Below are 21,270 nucleotides of genomic sequence, written 5' to 3'. Positions count from 1 at the left end.
GCTACTACTGCCACCACTCTGCAGATCTTGAATGTGCTTTGTCAAACAGAGGCTAAGCAAAGGGAAAAAAGAATGGTGCTATGAATGTGCTATGTCAAACAGAGGCTAAGCAAAGGGTAAAAAGAATGGTCCAGGCTAAGATGTGACATCTTCTGTCAGCGCTACCACTAATCCCCAACAGAAACTGCCAAGTGTCTCTTTGGGCTTCTGTTTTTTAAAACAGCTCAATTTGGTGTATGCAGTGGATATAAGAATATGATTATATTTCATAATGAATTAAAGGCAAGCTCAATGGCTAAGCATATTTCACTGGTATCAGATGAGTTTTTGCAATTCTGTGCTGCCATAGAAAGTGAATATATTTTATTTGCATGTTTCCAACATCAGGTCAACAGGCAAATGAACTTGGACACATTTGGAAACACTGCTAAATCCACGATGAACTCACAGAGGATTTAGCCCTTCCCTGTTACCTTTTACAACCTGTCCCATACTCACTATGCTGGCAACTTGCAGTTTTCCTCTTAGTCTCCTCAATTGCACATGCTCAGCAGAGCTGAACGACACAGCTTTAAAAAGCATCTGAAAAATAATTTTTGGATTTAAGGCTCCCATGGCAATACATGGGGCACAGGCCCAGGCCAGTTTGCTAAAGAGGGAGCTAGTCCATGGTTGTGTGGCCACAGACAAATCTGCACTCACTTATCCAGGGACCACAAACTGCTTCCCGGGCTCTCAAGAATGCCCATGTGCCTTTGCTTTTTATTATTGAGCAGATGTGTCTAAGGTTCAGCTCGATCTAAGCCATAACTAAACACCATTGAGATTTGAAAAGCAGGCTTTCCCAACCTCCTTAGTCTGGACCAGCGAAGCTGAGCATTTTGTGAGCCTTTTTTATCACCACCCAGAAGGGAAGGATTTTTATACCCAGAGTTAGAGTCCTTGCACACAGTGTGTGATGTGCTGGACTCAGCCTTCTTTTCTGCCTAAATGCAGTGGAGCACATTTCTTCCACCACCTTGTAGGACAATGCCCAAAACCATGTTTTAGACTCAGTCTGTGGCCTGCCTATGTCTTTCTGATGCAGACTTTGAACTTTACATGAAGTAAGCCAGCTGGACTGGCTCCACAGCAGAGGTCAGGGTACCTGTCTGGAGAAGAGCCAAAATCCAGTAGGAACATGCAGCTGGTGTCCCTATTTCCACACTCTAGCTTCTAGCAGGTTGTGAGGAGCTGACAGGCTGTGCGTCTGGAGGAAGGTTAATGAGAAATCTTTAAAAGTGTTCTGTTGCAAGTATCAATTTGCAGTTACAACTACAACCTGCAAATACTTCTTGAACATCCAAGCAGGGACAACCCCTGTTGCCATAACCTACAAAGGACAGAGGAAGAAAAGATGTGAAGAGACAGCAGCACCAAACAGATGACGTTTTTCACTTTTATTCATACAAAATTATCAAGAACAGAAAGTACTCACCCTGTGACATAAAACAGACGGTCCTTAAATACTCACTGTATCATAAACCCCATCCTGTGATTCAGGATAGTGCTTGTGCTGGATTACACCGAAAACACCAGGCCTGCAGCATGCCTGGATAGGCTGCCCAGGGCTGACATGGACTTTGCAGGCCTTCTAATAAGCACGCCTACTGTAATATGATTTAAAGTTGACAGCATGTCAAAAAACACACACAGTGTTGGAGAAGGAAAGAAATGTTGCTTCCCTTTCTGTCCCCCAACCTCATTACAGGCAAAGGAAAAATAATGTATGTAGAATAATACTTCACAATCCAAAGAGTTTTTCTGGTTTCTAAATCTAGTGAAGAGTCATTGTATATTTTGACAGAAAAATGAATCAAAATAATAAAGTGAATACAAAATTATATTGCTGTCAATAATTTAATTTACACAAAATAGCACTGTGACATGGTAATTGTTATATATGATGCAGCATTCAGTATAATATTTGGAGAATGCATTATAGAAAGTCAACATTTAACTACTAAAATCAACTTACATAATCAAAGCTGTCAGGGAATCTTTACAGTTTTATATTAATTTGAATGTAATTTACTATAGAGGTGTCATTCTTAGAGGTGCTTACAATAGTTAATGATCTCTGCATTCCCATTATAAAACCCTCTTTTCAAAGGTTTATAACTTGGTCTTAAGAACTTTCAGCCCTCCGGCACATTTTCTCTTTCCTTACAAAAACTATGTTAGACATTTTAAACTTTTCTCTCAGAGCAGAAAGTGTGGTTACTTTCAAAATTCATTTTGAGGATTTACTAATTTGCTGCTTCCTATCCAGGGAACTCAGAAAAAGAAAGGCTCTTCACAGCAGAAGACATTACAGTTACATTCTTTTCTTCCACTTTCCTGACTGTATTACACCTAAGCCCATTTTTCTTGCTGAAATGTCTTAAGTATCTTCCAGTATTACATCCAAACCTTCTCTGCATTGTTCCTTCTTTCCTTCCTATGTTGCTGCCATTAAGCTTTCTTCTAGGTCCTTCTCCTCTTCCCAGACTTTGACTCCTGGCTATGTTCGGTGTCTTCTCACAGATGTCCACACTCACTTTGGCAATTGCAGCTTCCACCACACGCATGAGTTAATGGGTCCTCCCGGTGCTACACATTTCCTCATCCTCACCCCCTTTTTCAAGCTGCAGCCCTAATTCACTTCTCCAATTCATTAGAATTCTAACAATTAGTTTTGCTCTATCAAGTACATTTTTCTCCCTGATCTTACAGGCTTGATTCATACTAGACATTTTCCATCAAACCACCTAGACCTGCTCTGTTGGCTGGTGATTTTAAGTTTACCAGCCAAAGGAACTACACAGCCCTGAGGCACTAAAGCTAGGCTTTCTGCCCAGGAGGTAGGACATTGCAAACCAACTGTCCACAAACACACTGTTACAGATCATTTCCAAAACCAGAATTTGAAAGGCAAATTGTCAGTGCAAAGCTATGATCCATAATAAAAGCAAAGCCAATAATTACCTTGTCTGCTTTGGTAGACCTGTTCCAGTTCATGGGTCTAGTTTTCACAAATCCTGCTCAGATTCACTTTTTTCATCCGTGTCACTCAGCTGTCAATTTGGAACCCCTAAACCCTAATTTTTATGTAACGCCAAGTGTTTTACACCAGACATGTTTGAACCAACATGCACAACTGTATCCAAAATCTAAATTATCACTACCATGTAAACATCTAGATTTACACAAAAGTAATTATGTCACTCACCCAGGATTTCTTTATTTTCCATGCAAGAAGACGTTTTTAAAGTATTTGTGGTGCTGTATTCCAGCCATTCTATCTTTATGTGGCCTCTTTCACCCAGTGCCAACACTTACCCAAAATACTCACTTCCCTTTTTCTATCATTGCCATTTTCCTTGTTTGAAAAAATGACTGTATTACTAATAACTCACTGATGAAATAAATAAGATGGGAATCGCCTTTCTCTTATGCATACTCACAACAGATCTATAGTTTTGGACAAAAAAATATCTGTTGCTTACATATCACATTACTGGAGCTGCAAAGAAACACTATTTCATAGGCATGATGTTTTGATGATGGACTTGATTCAAGAAAAATGTGGTCATATTTAGACTAGATAAAACCAATGGCTGACTCATGATGACTTCACTCTGTAACTAGAGCAGATAACAATGAGAAAGACAACACTGGGAGTATTCTGTTTGATCCTTCAGATCAGATTGATAGTTTAGTAGTACAAAAGAACTCTAGAAATCACTTGTTTTCCCTAGTGGTTATTCAGCTGGACACGAGCAGGATGACTGTCTGGATAAATCATATTCTACACTTCAGATCTTTATTCTGGTTTTGGAAAAAAAAGAAAAGAAAAAAAAAGAAACTAGAAGGTTGGCTATAACAAGGACTACTGGCCAAAAGTTTCCAGATGTTATTTCATCATTCTTTGTGCTGAGAAAAAAGAACTAGAAGATGAAACTTTAAAATCATCAGAGAAGCCAAGAACTGTAGAGGTCTCTTCATCCTGCAGAATGAATACAGCTTCATAAGCACAGGACCAGAGAGGACATTCTTCCAGACTGGATGATGGTTCCTGCATTTTCACTGTTCCTCCCAGAAAAATGTACCAGACCAGTTTATCTCCATTCAGTATTTTTACTCCTTGAATCTGAATGAAGAGGTTTTCCTCTAATGTAGGTAGTGCTGCCCGCTCTCCTGAGGTTGACACCCACTTCATTCATGTATTCCTAGTGCATCAGGGATGTTAGTGGCTACTGGCTTGCAGCCAACATCCCACACATTTCCTCCACAACACAAATGCCTTAATTCTGACCCACTGCCTTTCAAGTAGATAGTGAAAAAAATCAGTCACAAAGAGCTTTGCTTTTATCTGTGTTTCTCCTTCAGAAAGATCTGAAAAAAAGAAAAAAAATAAAAATCAGACATTGTCCTTTTTTTTTTCAAGGTCCGTGGTCAGCAAGGGTGAGATTTGGTGCCTGAGCCCAAGAAGAAGCTGAAGGCACTCAGACAGTGGTGCTTATAGATTTGGGTGAAGGGAGTTTGTAAGCAGGGTAACTGCAGAGGGGGTGGACCACATGGCCTGCCGTCTTGCCAGCAGTCACATCCAGCACCTACTCAGCAGCTCTTCTGCACAACATTCCTTCTGAAGCAGTTCAAACATCACCTACTGTAGGAGCCTGTGTTTTCAGGAAGGGCACTGAAAAAAGATAAGAAGGGACAGTAACTTTTGGCACCCAGATGAAATTTTCTACCTTCAGCACAGAAATTAAGAGCACAGCTGATGTTACCTGATAACTGTGGGGCAGTATGTTCCAAGCCCAGCATCTAAAGGGGCAAGAAGAAAATGTACATGCTTACAAACTGGGCACGTTACAGGCCTGGCACAGCCACCACTAGTGAATTTGAGTTATGACAAATTATGCAACACACATGCATTCTTAAACCCACAAAAGCCAAACACATACATGGTTTTAAGACCAGTCCATGTAAAAAAAAGGAGGTAGTGGAACAAAGCTGTCCATTTCATAACTCCATTGCACACAACCCTAAGGGAAAACAGCACAGACAGAGAGGTCTTACCTTTATTAACATAGCCAAGCAGAAGTGAGGAGAGGTACAGAGATGTTCACAGAGGAACATGGAGCCCAGAATTACAATCTGATATACTAGGAGAGCTGGAATCTGAAGCCAGGGAGAAGAAAAGCATTGGCAAACCATTCAGTTGATTTCCAACGGTGCTGTTGGGATAAAATAAACTATCCTCCAGGTTAACAAGTTATGTAGTCAGAAATATTTGAGGGAAGAGTTTAAGAAATAAATATAAATCAAAAATGCATAGGAAAAGAAAACCCCAAAAACAATGACAATCTGGGGAAAATCACCAGCAAGTGAAAGACAGATGGCCAAATCTCGTGATACAGATAGAAAGATAGTCCACTTCATTCAGTAGAACAAGAGAGTCTGAAAGACTAGAAATAAGAAAGCTAATGAAAATGGAAAATAAGGATTTATAGAAATCATTACACTGACCTTGCATAAATAAATTTTCAAAGACTGCACGTATGCTAACGTGAGGAGCAGGATAGCTAGAAGTTTGGAGACAAATGAAAAATTTCACTCCTTGGTACAAGGGGTAAAGGTAGAATATGAACGGAGGTTAAATGTAGTTGGTACTGTTCCAGCTGATTACAATCTCAGAAAAATTACATGGAAACCGATGTTGCCTTATACTGAATTTAAGGGGAATTGCAAAACATACAGATGAACTTGAGGGACAAAACTAAAATAGTAAAAATAACATAGGTTAAAACACAAGCTGCAGAAAACTGACAGCAGGAATGATTTCAGAAAAAAAGAAGATAGGTAAATTGAATAAAACAGAAGAAAAGGCTGGCACCCATCATTGCCATGACACTTGCATTGCATCTCACTTCCAAGTGCAGAGTCCAATTTGGGAGAAGGCAAGAATCAGAATATTCTCTCTATACGGAAAAAAAAAGGCTTCTTTCTTTTGCAAGTTCTTGTGTCAGTAGCCATTTTATGGGAATGCCTATCATGGCAAATCAGCTGAAAAGCCAGATCATTTTCTAAAGCATCTACCTTCCTAGAGAAAGATTTTAAAGTTGACTGTGTACAATCCAGCTGCTGCTTTTAATCTTTCCCTGACAACAGTAGTTGTTTTATTACTTTGACAGTCATTTTTAGCCCATGAATAGTACCACAGTCCTTGTAAGATAGGAAAGTTCTTTTGATCTACAATTTCATAAGGTTTAACAACGGACAAAGGGTTTTTCTGGTATACTTGACCACACACTTGCTGAAGTTTAGGCTTAGAGGCAATAAAAAGGCACTAAGCTATCCATTTTGAGAAACACAAAAATCCTTTTTGACAAGTAATGACTGTCAGAAAAAAAAATATTTCAAAATTACTACCTATTAATAGAAAATTAAGAGCAAGGTTATCCCTGAAATAATTTTGACGCATTGCCAAAAAAAAAAAAAATTAAATTTCATACTGTTTTAATATAGTGTGATCTAGAGGATAAAAAATATGGATGCAAGATAGGCATTGTATATGAGCACAAAAAAAGGAAGGCATTTCAAGTTGTCTGTAATAACTAAGAGAAACTGGGAGAAGACTCAGGCAGACAAAGCAGTTTTCCAGCATCATGGCTTGTTCTATTTGCTCTACAAGTATGAACTTCGTTTTGTGCAGTCTGAAAAAAAATGAATAAATTCAAAAATAAAATATATTTCCAAACAAGAATAAAAAGCCATTCATCAGCCATTTTGAGTGAAAAAAAAAGTATTTAAAAGTTACTAAAACTGTAATTTTTATTAGTACAGGCTGCAGCACTTTAAACACTTACATACATGTTTAAGTTCACACACATGTGCATCCCATTTTCTTGTCCTATTCGCATTGGAACCCATTCTATTTTTGCTTATGTATAAGGAATTAAAACAGAAGGCTTTTATGATATTAAAAGCGTCAGGGCAATGTTTCTAGGGCAGCTATCTATTTAGCAGCTAGTCAGCTGAGTACATATCTACCTATGGAGAATACTCAGATAACGTGCTGGACTGTAGTCTAACTTCAAGTTCTTTCTAAAAGAAGTGCAGCAGAGGCTGTACACACACATGCACACACGTGTGTGTGTGTTAGTAATTGAACTGATGAAGCCTGGGTTGAGTTTCCTTTGAAAACCATAAGGCTATTGGCATTGCCAATTTCCGTGAAAACTTTCATACCTAAAAACCCACACCAAGCTTAAAATTTAAGCAGAGTGAAAAAAAAAAATCTTATTTTTTTTCTGGGTGAAGTTAGAAATTGGTCATCTTGATACGTAAATGAGATTGGCTAGAAGGAAATTAAAGGAGGATGAAAAAAAACATCCTCTGCCACCCCTGCACTGTTCAATTGTTCACATATTTATAGTATTTCTTAAATAAGTATTTCAGGAGACAAAACTATTGGATTTCATGCCTTTTGCTAGACAGCTTTTGTTTACAGTCTCTTGAAATTTCCACAGAATTCCCCAAAATCACACTTTCTGGCAAAATACCAGCCTGACTCCTACAGTCTAACATTTACAACACAGTATTTTCAGCTAAACCACTGTCCTTTGGTTTCATTACATTCTCTTGGCAAAATACTGAGATGTCTCTGTGCAATTATTAAAAAAACCACAGAAGTCCCCTACTACCAGCCGAAACTGACCCCAGTATCACTGACCTTCAGAAAACAACTCTCAGTGCAAGCAGAGACCTTCACCTCTGTTTCCCAGTTTTCTAGAACTCTAAATGAAAGTCTTTTTAAATGTTCACCTTCACCCTAAACTCTTAAAGTTTAGGGCAGCTCCAACATTTTGGAATAAGGCACAACTGAGCTCTGCATATGCAAGACACTTCTTTCCATTCTTTCTTCCTGATTAGGAAGATTCAGAGGGATGAATTTTGGCCTCTGTTTTTTTGCTAATTATAGTTAGAAGTTCCTACAGAAAATCAGCTTCTTGTGACAGGCCATGCCTGGCCTTATAACGGGCCTAGCATTTGCACACTCAGCTCACTCAACTGACTTATTCCCTGCCCTTATCAGCTCTTGGACTTCCCTTTGAGACCTCAGTCCACTAAAGAGGGAAAGATGGACTTACTACAGCAAACATGAGCTTGTGTTTCTGCATTCTTTCTGCCACATCTTGCAAAGTGCTTAAGGTAATGCACTGTGCAATAAAAATGAATGAAAATTTGAAAGCACAAGCAGAGCTGTGCTCTGATAATCCACGCAAAATGCAGTTCATGAAGATGTCTTCTCCAGTAACTCTAAAAAATTAAAAAGAGGTCTGGCTCCGAACCCTACTGATGCTATGAGCAATTGCCCCTCACAAAGTAAGATGCAGCTTTTGGACTGTTCCCAGCACAGCAATGCCTGGGGAGTTCCTGCTCACCCAGACTGCCACCGTGCAGCTGACAAGCAGATCACTGCATGTACAAGGCAGCAGCGCTATGAGGTCAGCAGGAACTTTGTGAGAGTGAGACTGGTCAAGATTTGGGGGGCAAAGACTACCCCACCGTTCTGTTGTCTAAAGTAATGCTTATTTAGCTGATGATTTATGTCTGCAAAAACATCAATTTCTACACAAATTATTCATCAAAAGACTAGATCCACTGTTTCTGATTTTCATCACTGACTTTAGGAATATTTCATGTAATAAATCTGAAGTAGGTATGAATAAACAAATATGGCATTATACTAAGCTTGTTAATTATCCACCAAGCTACACAGTGTTAGAAGTACACACAGTACTGGGAGTTCATGGAAGATGAGTTTGCAAAAGGTAAAAATTATCATCTACATGATCAGAAACCTCATTTCACTTTTAGCTTCACCTGCTTTGGATGTTTTGGTTAAAAGTGTATTAATAATTTCCATGTTGTTATTGTCTGATTTAGCATATTATATCTTTGTATGAGATTTCAATGTTCTACACACTGTACCTAAGAACAATCAGACAATTCTTTCTAGTGTAGTATTCTGTCTGTGTTAATTTGTAAAATAACAGCTATTCCTCCATGTTTGGAACCAGAGAAACAGTACAAAGCTTTTCACCTTATAAGGGGAAGAGAGAAAGAAAAAAAAAGTTTATTTCTCAATTGGGAATAAAGGGTCCAACCTTTTGGCATCAGCACGCTGATTCAGATCATCTCTTGTAGAAAGACACAAATGTTATCTTCTGAATTACAGTCCCAGTTGAAGCTTTTCTGCATAGCGGAGCAAATCATAAATGTAAGGCCGTCATTAGCAGATAGAGCTTTCTTCAGGTTTTTATTCCTGGACACCCAGCATTTCAGCCATCAGCCCCAAGACAAAAAGAAAGGAAAGGCCAAAAAATTTGGCACTAAGCTGTGTTTGTAAGGACAGTCCTGCAAAACCTCTTCCGTGCACTTAGGGAACAGTGCCTGCTTTCATTCAGGCTCATCACCCTAACACCTCCTCATCTTCCTCCTTGATGTGACAGTGACTTCTACAGCAATCACATTACCACACCTTCTTCAGGAAGAAAGGATGCTTGTTTTCTCCTGGCTTCATTTACCTTGCCTGCAGTACCAGCCAATAGTCAGTACTGCTGTACCAAGGGTGCTGCTGCAAAATGCAGGTCAGTGTTCTCTCAGTTCTATGGTAATCTAAGAAACAAATTACACTGATGTAAAAAGAATTTAAACAACCAAAGAAGGAGTCCCGTAGCCTATACACTCTTGTGCCCCATTTCTATGTCATTCTCCCAGCAAGTGGTCCTGGCCAGGATGTTGCAGCATCATTCTAACAGTTGGCATGAGCACTGCTGATTCACCTTCCTCTCAAGTTCACATCTTCTCCCTTGTATCTGAAACTGCTTCATATTACTGGAGATAAGGAAGCATCCTCCCCTAGTAAGAGATGCTGTATATATAAGGAAAAGGATGAAAAAGGAAAAATAAGTTTGTATGATTTGCATGGGCTATAATATATATACATGCACATATATATAGTGTTTGTTTGTATCTACCTGTTGTTCTAAATTTCTAACAAACACGTAGCTAAGAGAGCATTTGGCTTGCAGTTTGGGGTAGGTGGTTTCTCATATAAACATATAAGGCTACATTACAGCTACAAATGGTTTTGTTTGAACATATAACACCGTAACAGTGGGAAAATATCTGTGATAAGCTTTTACAGATGATGTTCTTAAGCCTTGTGCTGGTGTATTAGTGTTGCTAAACCCAACAGACTACAGTTGTATCCCTGATAAACTGAGTATTGATATGAGACAAAACTAAGCGTTCAGAAATTTTCAACAAACGAGGTACTATTGTGATATGTATGAAGATCTCTCAGAACGGGGTACATTTATTGCTAATAAGCATCCAAAGCAAGCTGGATACCTAGGGCTGCTGGATTATTTTTATTTTTATCAATAAATTGTGGAGGAAATTGCAGAATTGATATTAATCTTGCCCCTTAACACTTTGTGCTGTGAGATTTCCTCAAGGTCTATTTAAATTTAATTTCATAAACATTCCTTGAAAGTAGAGGTTTTAGAAAAAATGAAATGACCTGGGTGCCCTGTGACATGGGCTATATTTAGAATTACCTTTGCAGAAAGGGAACACCTCAATAAATGCTCCGCATGGCCATTTGTGACAGAGGGTTATATGTCTGCCAACGCAACCTACATTTTTTACGCTAATAGTACAAGCCAGAATAAATATTATCTCCACTCATGTGACAAACCTTTGATAAAGTAGAATTGGCCTGGTTGATTAGGAGTATGTGTCAAAACCAGATAATGGGGGAATCCCTTTCAGCAGCAGCAAACCACCTCAGCAACCATAATGAGACCAATTTAATGAGCCTTCTGTTTTACAAGAGATATTAATTGCAGTCCTGTCACATACGGTACAATTCAGATAAAATACGCAAAAAGGAGGGAAATTGGATTTCATTACATTTTTGTCATGATTATACATTTTTTTGCAGGATCATAAATCTCCCCAGTGATGATCTAAATACTCTGGGTGGCTGACAATGCTGCCATAGAACAGTGTGCATTGTTATGAAGGATGTTGAACACTGGAAGAATGCCAGGCTTTCCATTGCATCTTTCTGCCATTACGATTTTTATTCTACTCTAGGCAATTTTTGTATGTTTGTTTTGTAAAAACAAAGAAAGAAGGCACCAATCCTCTGTATCCAGCCACAAGGACGCTTCCTAAACTCTCACCAGTATGATCATGATCTTATACAAGTTTCTGCAAGTGCTTCATTTGATACTTCTTCAATGAGGTTCACAGACTTACGGTTAAACATATACCCAAGTGTTGTGCTGGATTGGAGCGCAAATTATCTGCATGCAAGTAAATGAGAACTCCCAGTTCAGTGTTTCAGTAGTTGTATCTTCATCCAATTGCTATTCATAATAGAATATGTGTTTGTGTATTATATAAGCTTTGTATTGCCAAAAAGAGTGCTTTCAGGCAGGGCTCCTTCAATTAAGGAGGTGGTTGACCTGCCAGATGATAGATGCTCCTGGCTGCTGCATGGCAGCGAGAATGCTCTCCCACACTACATCCTCACCTGTGAGTCAGAGCAGCTGCAGGCTGATCACCTGTATGTGGCAGATGCTGAACAGAGAGTGCAGCCCATGGCTGTGTTGCAGCACTGAACAAGTCTCAGCTACCAAGTTGCACATCTGCTTGTGATGAGGATTTACCATTAAAATTAATTCTAAAAAATACATTGTTACTTCACTGGACATAATGTCCTTCTGAACGTTGTCTTCTAACAATGAGTAGGTATACTTGCAATGAAACAGTGGCTGCTAAGCTCTTACTACAATATATTCAGCCCTAAGTATTACCAAAATATATAAAAATTGGAGAGACACAAACTTATTCCTTATTCCTAATACAGCTGTCAGGCTCAAAGAGTTCAGTTTGCTGAACGATACTGCAACAGCAGTTTTGCAGATAGCCTTGTTACTGAAATGCTGAACCTTAAAGCTGTTCATAATCTTAAACCTCTTGTCCCTGCAATGCCAAGAACTTCAAAACCATGACATGTACAACCTGTGAACCTTGGTCATCAAAAGCTTGATTTTTTTGCTGGTTACTGAGAAGGAACTAGGTGGGGAAAAAAGCAAATATGGGGTATTTATTCTACAAAATACGTTAATAGAAATTTTTCTGTTTCAGCAAGGAACAAGGACACCCACAAGGACAAGTAGATTCAAGACAGTTTAGGACATCATAAGAACAGAGAGACTAAAGCTGCTTGCTTATGAGAATTCAGGCAAGGACAGGCTCACCAGCAGTGGTTGACTTAAGGGACTTTAGGTGACATGTCAGGCAGCTTCTAAGAAAACTTTCTTTTCACACATTGATGCCAACAGTAAAGTCAATCATTTTCTGCACAAAGCCTGCATATTCAGGATGCATGGTATTGAAATTCAGCCAGCCATGCACATACTGCAGAATTCAAAGCACAGTGTAAGTCTGCCAGCCAAATTAAATGAAACATTGAAACACACTTTTCAAAGTCTGGTCTTGTTCAGCAAAGTACTTGCATGTTTTGGACACATCTCTGAGTGATAGTGGTTCCTAAATCCCATCCTCAAAAAAAGACTCAGGGCCACGTGCCCTAAGATGCAAGTATGTACTAAACCTGGGTTCTCAAAAGTATCTTGGACTCCTAATCTGTATTTTTAAAGTCCCAGCTAGAGTTTATCTCCATTTTAGAACTTTGATAATTTCAGAAAATCTGTCCAAAGAGTTTCATTTGCTTCTGAAAAGAGATGCTTTAAAAATTATAAATATGGAATTCACAGTAATAGAACCTGAGCATGCACTCCCATACCTGCTGGACTAGAAAGGAAGTCTGACACTAGAAAGAGCAGCTTTTTACCACTTGTATGGAAATACTGAGATCATTTCAGGTGACCCTGTGCAGAGATAAAAGGAGCAACAGGGTTTTTGTAGGCAGTATTTTCTGATTGTAAGGAAAAAAAACAAAACAAAACAACAAACAACACAATATGTGAGAATATTTGTTGGTAAAATTATTAAATAATCATTTAATGATTTTAGGTTTTTGGGGTTTTTTAGATTTTCATTAGGGGAAAATAATGACAAGGTAAGACAGTGTAACATACCATTTCATATACACTGCACCCTGACAATATCGGTTTTGAGATTAGCTATTTAATTTTTCTGAAAAGTACCATGTACGCATAAACTACTTAATGAAATATGGGAAGCTGTAGTCTAGCAAGCCCCTTCATATTCTGAACATGAAAGAGTAAGGAGTACACTAGAATATTGATAATCCAATGAAATATTTTGATGTTGGAAAATATATTAGTTTTCAGTAATTATGACTCATCAAGAAAGAGAAAGAAGAAAAGAATGAATACATTAACTCATTTTGATTGTCCTTTGTACTGTCACATCATGAGCAAATAAGATCCTCATGTATGTAAAAGCAGCATTTGCTCTCTCCTACAGGGAGATCACTTACCCACTGAGCTGGGACGGACCCTTTTCCGTGACCTTTGTGAAAGTCGCCCCCGCTCTCCTGCAGTTAACATGTTCTGAAGATCACCCTTTGTTTCAGTGCCTTTGGTCACATACTAGCAATGGACTCTGCTACACTGGAATTAATTAAACAAACTGCTCCAAGCTTTAATCTTTTATACAGCAGCTAGCGCAACAGAGAATGTCATGAGTTCTGCATTTGTATGCATTCAGCAGAAAAAAGTATGTGTGGCATTGCCTCTGCTGTGATCAACATGCCTATTGATACTTTCACGTTGTTCCATGATAGCTACTTCCTTAAACAAGCACCTATGAGTAAATAATATCAAGGACAGATTTGTCTTCTTATATTGAATTTCAATGACCATGATAAAACCTGTGAGTATCCAGAAAGCCAGCCTTCCAGTATACAGGAAAACTCAGTTTTCAAACCACCAACAACTGACCTGCCAAATATGTAGACTTCTCAGGATCAATGCTCAAATGTCACAAAGCGGTGCTCCCCCCACTCCACAGCCTGGGCAAGACATATAGGAAGGTGTCAGATCCTAGTGTCTTTTTATGGTTTTTCCAGGACACTTGAAACACCTCAGGTGAGCACATATTTGACATCCTCTTGACCCTTCAGTTTGCTCTCCCTGTATGGCACCAGCTCTCTGGGGCTCTACAAAAAGCAAAAGTTCTCAGGAGACCCTGATGCAAACTGGCAGCTGCAACAGGGTAAGACATCTAGTTATTGGTTTATACACCCCAGCCTTCTTGCAAACATCCCAAATCCACAGCTCAGCCCAAACCCTTCCTTCCTTCCTAAAATAAGAGGTTAATGTCCAAATCAGAAGTGCGGAACAGTTCTGGTACCCTGGGGTGTGAGATTTCACGTGAGTTGGGGAGTGTGTGTGAAAAATGTTGTTAGCTAGTCACCTCTCGCCTACCGTTAGAGGAAGGTGCTTGTTATTCCGGGGGAAATTAGAATACTTTCAGATCACAAAGTACTTAAAATGCAACTACTTCAAAAAGACAGGCTACAACTGAAGTTTTCAGCAGGCTTTCAGAACCCCACCCTCAGCAAAGCAGAAAGAAAAGAAACGGGAGCTCAGCATTTCTCACAAAATAGGGCTGTGCAAAACCCCCAGGCGAAAAGTACTCTTCAGAGATCCTCGGAGAGCATAAAAGATCAAAACTTCAACCTCAGCCCTGTGTATCTGAATTGCTAATAGATGCTCAGTACTGTCTCCATTTGCAGCATCACACAACAAGAATTAGAGGTAATAATGTTTTTAAGGAAAGGGAGTGTTTCACATTGCCAGAAGCATCTTCAAGACTCAGGATTATGATATAGCATTTTCCATCTTGCCCTGAACAAGGTTTTCCAATCACCAGTTTATGAACAGCTGCACCAGTACTGAGCTGTTCTTATGTGCTAAATAACAATGGGACATTGCAAAACTACAAAGGCTCGTCCTGTCCATTTAACCAGCATGTCACATGGAGACAAAGCATAATGCAGCCCTGTGAAAAGTCCACCCACAAACTTCATTTCACACTATAGAATGAGGCACTGGAGTTCTCTGTCTTCTTTCTCTCACATGAGTTCACACGGCAGCAACTTAAATATTTTGGAGACTGCAAAACATAGCTTTCCACAAAGTCACTTGATTAAAAAAAGAAATAAAAATTTAAAATATTTCAGTTTAGCTTGCTATTGCTTTCTTGTTCAAAACTGCTGTTTTCAGTTGAAAATATAAATCAATACTGAACAATAAAACAGAACAGTTGCCATTCAAAAGCCCTGTCATCTTATTGAAATCTAACACTACTTAATTTGAATCCACAGCACTTTGAAGTGAATATAAAATGCTATTACTAGAAATACAATTTTTTTTTAGTACTGAAACATGCTGCCTTAAATTGTAAGATAAAATCTAAAAAACACCACCTTTTATGTTATCAAACAGGAGATATTTATTTTATCAATTTAAACAACAATGAAATGTCCAATATACTGACACAGTGGTACCAAAAAGGATAACCCACTTCCCTTCTTACACACACACACAGACATACAAACACACACTCCTCTTACCCAAAGCTGGCAGAACAGCCACAGCTCCAAAAGGAGGGGCTAAAAGAGCAACAAACCCAAATATTAACTGTCAGAAAATTATATTCCTCAGCAAAACTTTATTTGGAAGACAATGTCCTGCTGTTGCTGCAGTGTGTTGATGGGACTACACAACAAAGGCACTATAACAGCAAACAGAAAATAAAAGGAAGGGATAGTGAAGTGGATTTAAAACTACTATTTTAGTTTATTTTTCCCAAGCAGAGTGGTAGTAATTAGTGAGGACTGCAGTTAAAAAATCAAATATTCCTGGAAGAAGTCCTTTATATGAAAAATCGAATCATTCGTATTTGGTTTTATTCAGATGCTATAAGCTCCATAACAATCCATTTAATTTTATATTTAATTAATTCTCACCACTGGAAATTACAACAAACTTAGAAAAAAATTCTTAAAGAGACAGCTGGTGGCTCAGGTTTCCCAACACTGCTCATTCTAAGCCTTTCTGAGAATTCACTGACGAACTTCCCCACCAACATCCCTGCATAACAGAGTCCCAGCACTATAAACCACCAGCATTTACAGTTGGTTTAAGAATCATGAAAAAAATTGAAAATATTCTTCTGCAAAGCAAAGGGAGGGTAACAGCTTTATGCTAAAGTTGCATGCAAACAACTAATCAGGTCCTGCAACATGCTCAACATTTTCACCTGCCATAATCTCAAGGCGCTGCCAGGGTGGATCCAAGAACACAGTTTAGGGACTTTTGCCTGAATACACTTTTGGATATTACTCCAGTAACAGTTACACCCAGAAACTTCTTTATCTAAGAACTATCAGTACAAAATGTAGTATTTCCCATAACAGTCTGAAGAAGAATAACTTCAGTGAGCAGTCCTGCTAAGTCACTTGCCTTGATGATAAAGGCCCTGTTTTGGTCACTGAGGTTAAGCACTAGTGCTGCTTTTTTGATTTTGCCAGATAAGGACTGCAGGAGTCAACAGACATATCAGTCCTCACAATCAGGATAAAGAACCTGTTTAAATGTCATGGTTAAATAAGGCCTTTAAGACCCAATTCTCTGACATGCAGGTGAGCACAATGAAATTACAGTAACAGACATTATGCAGGTACAACTGGAGCAGGATACAGACACAGAGCCAGCTGGAAGCTGCAGAGAACCAGATGGGAGATCTTCCAGATGGCATAACCACACTGTCAAGAAAAGTAAAAGAAAATTTTGCTGGGTGCCAGTCTTCCTGAGCTGAAGCCATTGAAAAAAAAAAAACCTGCAGGAATGAAAAAGAGCTTACCTAGATGCTTCTGAAAAATTAAGCTAGAAGATTGTGATGAGAGCAGGATAAATTACATCTCTGCTGCATACTTAGGAATTCTTAAGGTAAAATAAAATTTAAAAAATCCCAAACAACAGCAACAAAGCACTACCAAACCCCAAACCAGTAGTAAAATAAATCAAATTAATCACCATTGACTGACTTTCCTCAAGATTACATGACCCACACAACGCCAGAAGAAAAACTGTTTCTCTGCAGCCAGGCTGTTATGACACTACCTTGCAAATAAGAACTCTCCTTTACTGTAATGGGTCTTGACATTGACTTTGTCATGTTAATTTGCCAAATTAAATCCCAGTATTGGCTTGAATTGAGGTAGCAAAGAAACATCAACCACCAGCTAAGTCCATGAAGCACAAAAGCTGCCTTTTTATGGTCAGTGGTAGTCTCTGTACTTTTCTTCCTTTTAGCAAAATTAATGGTCAGATGCAGAAAAAAGCAGACTGTCTAAACCGTAAATTATCTTCTTGTTTCTGGAATAAACAGGGAATCTTTGGAAAAATTAGCAAACAAAAAGGGAAAGAAAAAAAAAAAAAGAGGGGAAGAAGCGGAAGAGTGAACCCCACTGAATCATTTGACAGATCTTGTTTCTTAAAGAAAGCAAGCTAAAACTTTGTCACATCTACATCTAAAGTAAATTTGAGATAGGGGAGCGGAAGAACTGAGAGCAGCCTGTAAATGATAGCCAACATGAATGCAAGGACTATGTACTGCATACTGGTATCTGCAGAAGATGGAGGAAGCAGACTGAGTGGGTATACAGACACATCTGGCAAGCCAAGCATAGAAGAAACATAAAAATATGAAAATCCTGTATTGTATTTTGTACGGGTTTTACAAGCACCTTGCTGATGCAGGCCCCAAAGACAGGAAGAGAATGATTGCTGTCTCACTTTGTAAATGGGAATTTTGGTATCTTTGGAAGACACTGGAGTTGTCCAAAAACTTTGGGGAGGGCTTTCACCTATCTTGTTTTACCTCCATCTGTCTCACATACACCCTCAGTCTCATGCTGGGTTATAGCCAGGTGTTTATGTTTCATGCTTGATTAGATACGTAAGAGAACAGCATTTTGGTACAAACACAGGAGGAGCCAGGCAAGAAGCTGCACGAGGAGGTTGCAGGGAATGAGCATGAAATACTCTGTGCTGGCTTGCCTCATTTTGTGGGCTGCACTTTGTCTCAGAGGCTAGGGTCCTTTATTCCTACAGCTCAGGGTGCTGATCTTCCAGCAGGAGTACATCAAGCTGCTACTCTAAGCCATCAGTCTGATGTTTTTAAGAACACCATTGGTGCCCCACCTGCCTTTCTGGGGGGAAATATGTCTTTGCTACAGACAGATTGATTACTAGGAGCACGAGAGTTAAACAATATATACATTTACACAAATTACGTAATGTGTGAATGCAAAGCTTTGGTTCAATCAAAGGCAGCAGCCTCAGAGGGAACTAGACAGGGACATGAATAGGTTGAAATTAATGACTCCCAGAGATACAGTAGAATTCAGCTTCATACTGTGTTTCTGGCTAAGTTCACAAGCAAGTGTCTCAAGAAGATAACAAGCATTTAAAAGTAAAATCAGCCTCAGCACAGCAACGGGCAAAAAATTTGATTGTAACCTGTAAATCAAACATCAAAGGTCTTACAAGGCTATTGATCACAGGTGGACACTTAACAGAAATGTTGTACTGTACACCTGACATAAAAAAGCTATCCTAGTCTCTTCTTTCACATGCGTAAGTGACTCACTATGCATGTAAATGTCATATCTAGTAAACAATTAATTTAAAATCATTTATGTACAGCAGAAAATGTATTTTAATGGTATTTTTCTAAAGGTCAGGTAATGCAAAGAAAAACAGAGAAACAGGAGACAAAAACTTATCCAGGAATAATTTGAATATCCTACTAATAGCTCATATAATATAATGGTATTTAAAAAAATTAGCACTACATAAGTGAGAAGGAATAAGCAGCATGGCAGGGTCAAGATCAAGACTCAGGAAATTCCCATTAAGGCAGTTCATCCCAAGTTTACTCTTGCATAAAACAACACAAGAGAGCTTATTCTTGGATACAGTATACAGTGTACAAGTACATCAAATGGTTTATAACATAAAATTACAATATTCTATTTCCAGTACAGATGTGTGAAACCATAGAATTTGGCTCCAGATCTGATTTTCATTCCCACTAAACTTTGGTACAGGCCACATGCTATGTTTTGACCACGTAATTTCAAGACATAAGGTGAGAAGCAGTTATGAAATTCACTTTCCAAAACCCTCAGTACCCAGAAGTCAGAGGAGCTCTGAACTTAGAGGACTACACCTATCCTATGGCTTGCCAAACAAGCTTGACTTTGAAAGTTGCTATCAGGCCAGGACAAGTTGGGCTTTCTGATGTATATGGGACAGTGCCTGGTGTCATATGCATACTTATACCTCAGACAGGCCACACTGTCAAAAAATGTGCACGCATTTTCTCTCAATCCCTAGACAGCACAAGCAAGTGCACGCACACACACAAGGACAATTTCAGCTTAGCAACAAAAGCTAGCAGAGCATGTAAAGTTATTATTTGCAAGCTTCTAACAGGAAAAATATCAACCCCCTGTCTTTCCTAATACCATGCTGGTGTTTACACATGCACATACATCTCTGAGAGTTTAGAATAAACTTAAGGCATATTTTGCCCCTACTTTCTATTTGATAGTGTTTCTGACCTGCACTACAGGGCTGTTAATTCTAACATTCCAAGATATTCTCTCTTTCAGAAGGAAACAGCAAGACGTGCTAAATGCAGTGTATGCTTACTAGCTGTGTAGTGGCTTCTCAAACAGCAACAACCATAATAAAGTTGTCAGATCTTACTTCTCACTTCTTATTTAACACTATAACTGTCTTTACCATCTCAAGTTATTGTACTTGGTAAGAGTCACAGCAAATAGCTCCTGTAATTATCAGCATGTTTATGCATCCCCAGATACAGCTATCCCCCGGATTTCCAAGAATAATCCCAGAGTTGCATATGAAAAAGAAAACGTTTTAAACCACAGAGAAGAATGCCACTTGCCTCCTTGCAGCCTGGGCAGGATGTGAACTGCAGGAGATTTTTCATTCTTGCCCAACAGTTCCCCCCCCCCAGAGCAAAGAGATTGGACATGCATCTGACAGTAGGAGAGGAAGGTTTCTATCCCCCAGGCTTTGAGGACACCTCAGCCTCCTGCAAGAATAGGCTCAATCTCACCCGGAAGATTTCTCACCCTGGAGCCATGCACTTTATCTGACACTCTACAAACACTGATAGAGTCATCCAGCAGTCATGTGGCAAACATCTTGAATATGTTTAAGGGAGAACACTGATGCATTTTTACTGCACCACACTGCCTGAGCAGCCAGGGCCTAGTGCTGCTGTCTACACTGGATCTACTGAAGATGTTGACCAAGGTGTCCCACAGCCAGCTCAACCCTTTGCTATGTCAGGGTTGCTCCTTTTTATAGACTTGCACACATAGAGATCAGTTTAATTTCAAACTTTCTCACAACCTTCAGCGGGTCCTTCTCCAGTGAGCATCACTGCAAATTCAGACGGTGCTGAAATACCTTGTTTGCATTTTTTAATGCTATTGGGGGGGGTCTAAAGATGAATTGTGGCCACAGTTGCCATTCCCCTGGAGCATGTTCTGCGGTGTTTTGAGAGTTTGCCAAATGGGCCAAGCCCACAAGGTTCCTAAGTTCCCATTAACATGTTCTGCCACATGAAGCAGAACAGCTTTTCCTGGGGAGCTGTATGCAAGGCAGCATCTCACTGGGCAGGTTTACCACACTCCCCCCTTGCAACAAGCATACAAGCACCCAGATAATAGTGATAACAGGCAACTGGGTTATGTGGATGAGGCTTGAGTAGTCCATAGGATGCAGACTTGGGCATAGGCCTGCTGATTGATGAAAGGTTTTTCTCAAACTGGTGCATGGTCTCTAGCAGCCTGAGGAACAATTTGACGATGTCATTTTCCTGTCCAAAATTATGTCAGAGTTGGTGCAGACAGTTAGTGCAGCAAAATAACATTGGGTTCTTCCCACCTTACATACTGAGTAGATGAAGTATTCAAGTTATCCCTTCCAGCCTTCAGAGTAATTCATTAAATAAGGGACTTGTAGATGAAAAGGTTGTCCAGGAAAGAGAACTGGAAAGGACTACTGGAGTCAGAAAGGCATTTGCCCCAGGCCAAATGGCTTTTTTTCATTTCACTGATAT

General features: G+C 39.3%; 1 long non-coding RNA gene across 2 annotated transcripts; it reads right to left on the bottom strand.

Annotated features, from left to right (window-relative positions):
- Nucleotides 1–88: 88 nt before the first annotated feature.
- LOC134171601 (uncharacterized) lies at nucleotides 89–17,068 on the bottom strand. 2 transcript variants are annotated; one of them, XR_009967680.1, is made up of 4 exons: nucleotides 12,917–17,068; nucleotides 12,383–12,528; nucleotides 9,618–9,708; nucleotides 89–1,249 (listed from the first exon to the last, which is right to left on the bottom strand). It is a non-coding gene; the product is annotated as an uncharacterized LOC134171601 (long non-coding RNA). The 2 variants fall into 2 exon arrangements; XR_009967679.1 differs by lacking the exon at nucleotides 12,383–12,528.
- Between the last annotated feature and the right edge of the window lie 4,202 nt (nucleotides 17,069–21,270).

The sequence above is a fragment of the Pezoporus occidentalis genome, unplaced genomic scaffold (assembly GCF_034315485.1).
Source record: "Pezoporus occidentalis ecotype Australia unplaced genomic scaffold, CSIRO_AGI_Poc_V1 ctg41, whole genome shotgun sequence".
NCBI lineage: Eukaryota > Metazoa > Chordata > Aves > Psittaciformes > Psittacidae > Pezoporus > Pezoporus occidentalis.
The sequence above is the reverse complement of the archived record's forward strand: the minus strand, read 5'-3'. Positions and strand labels throughout refer to the sequence as shown.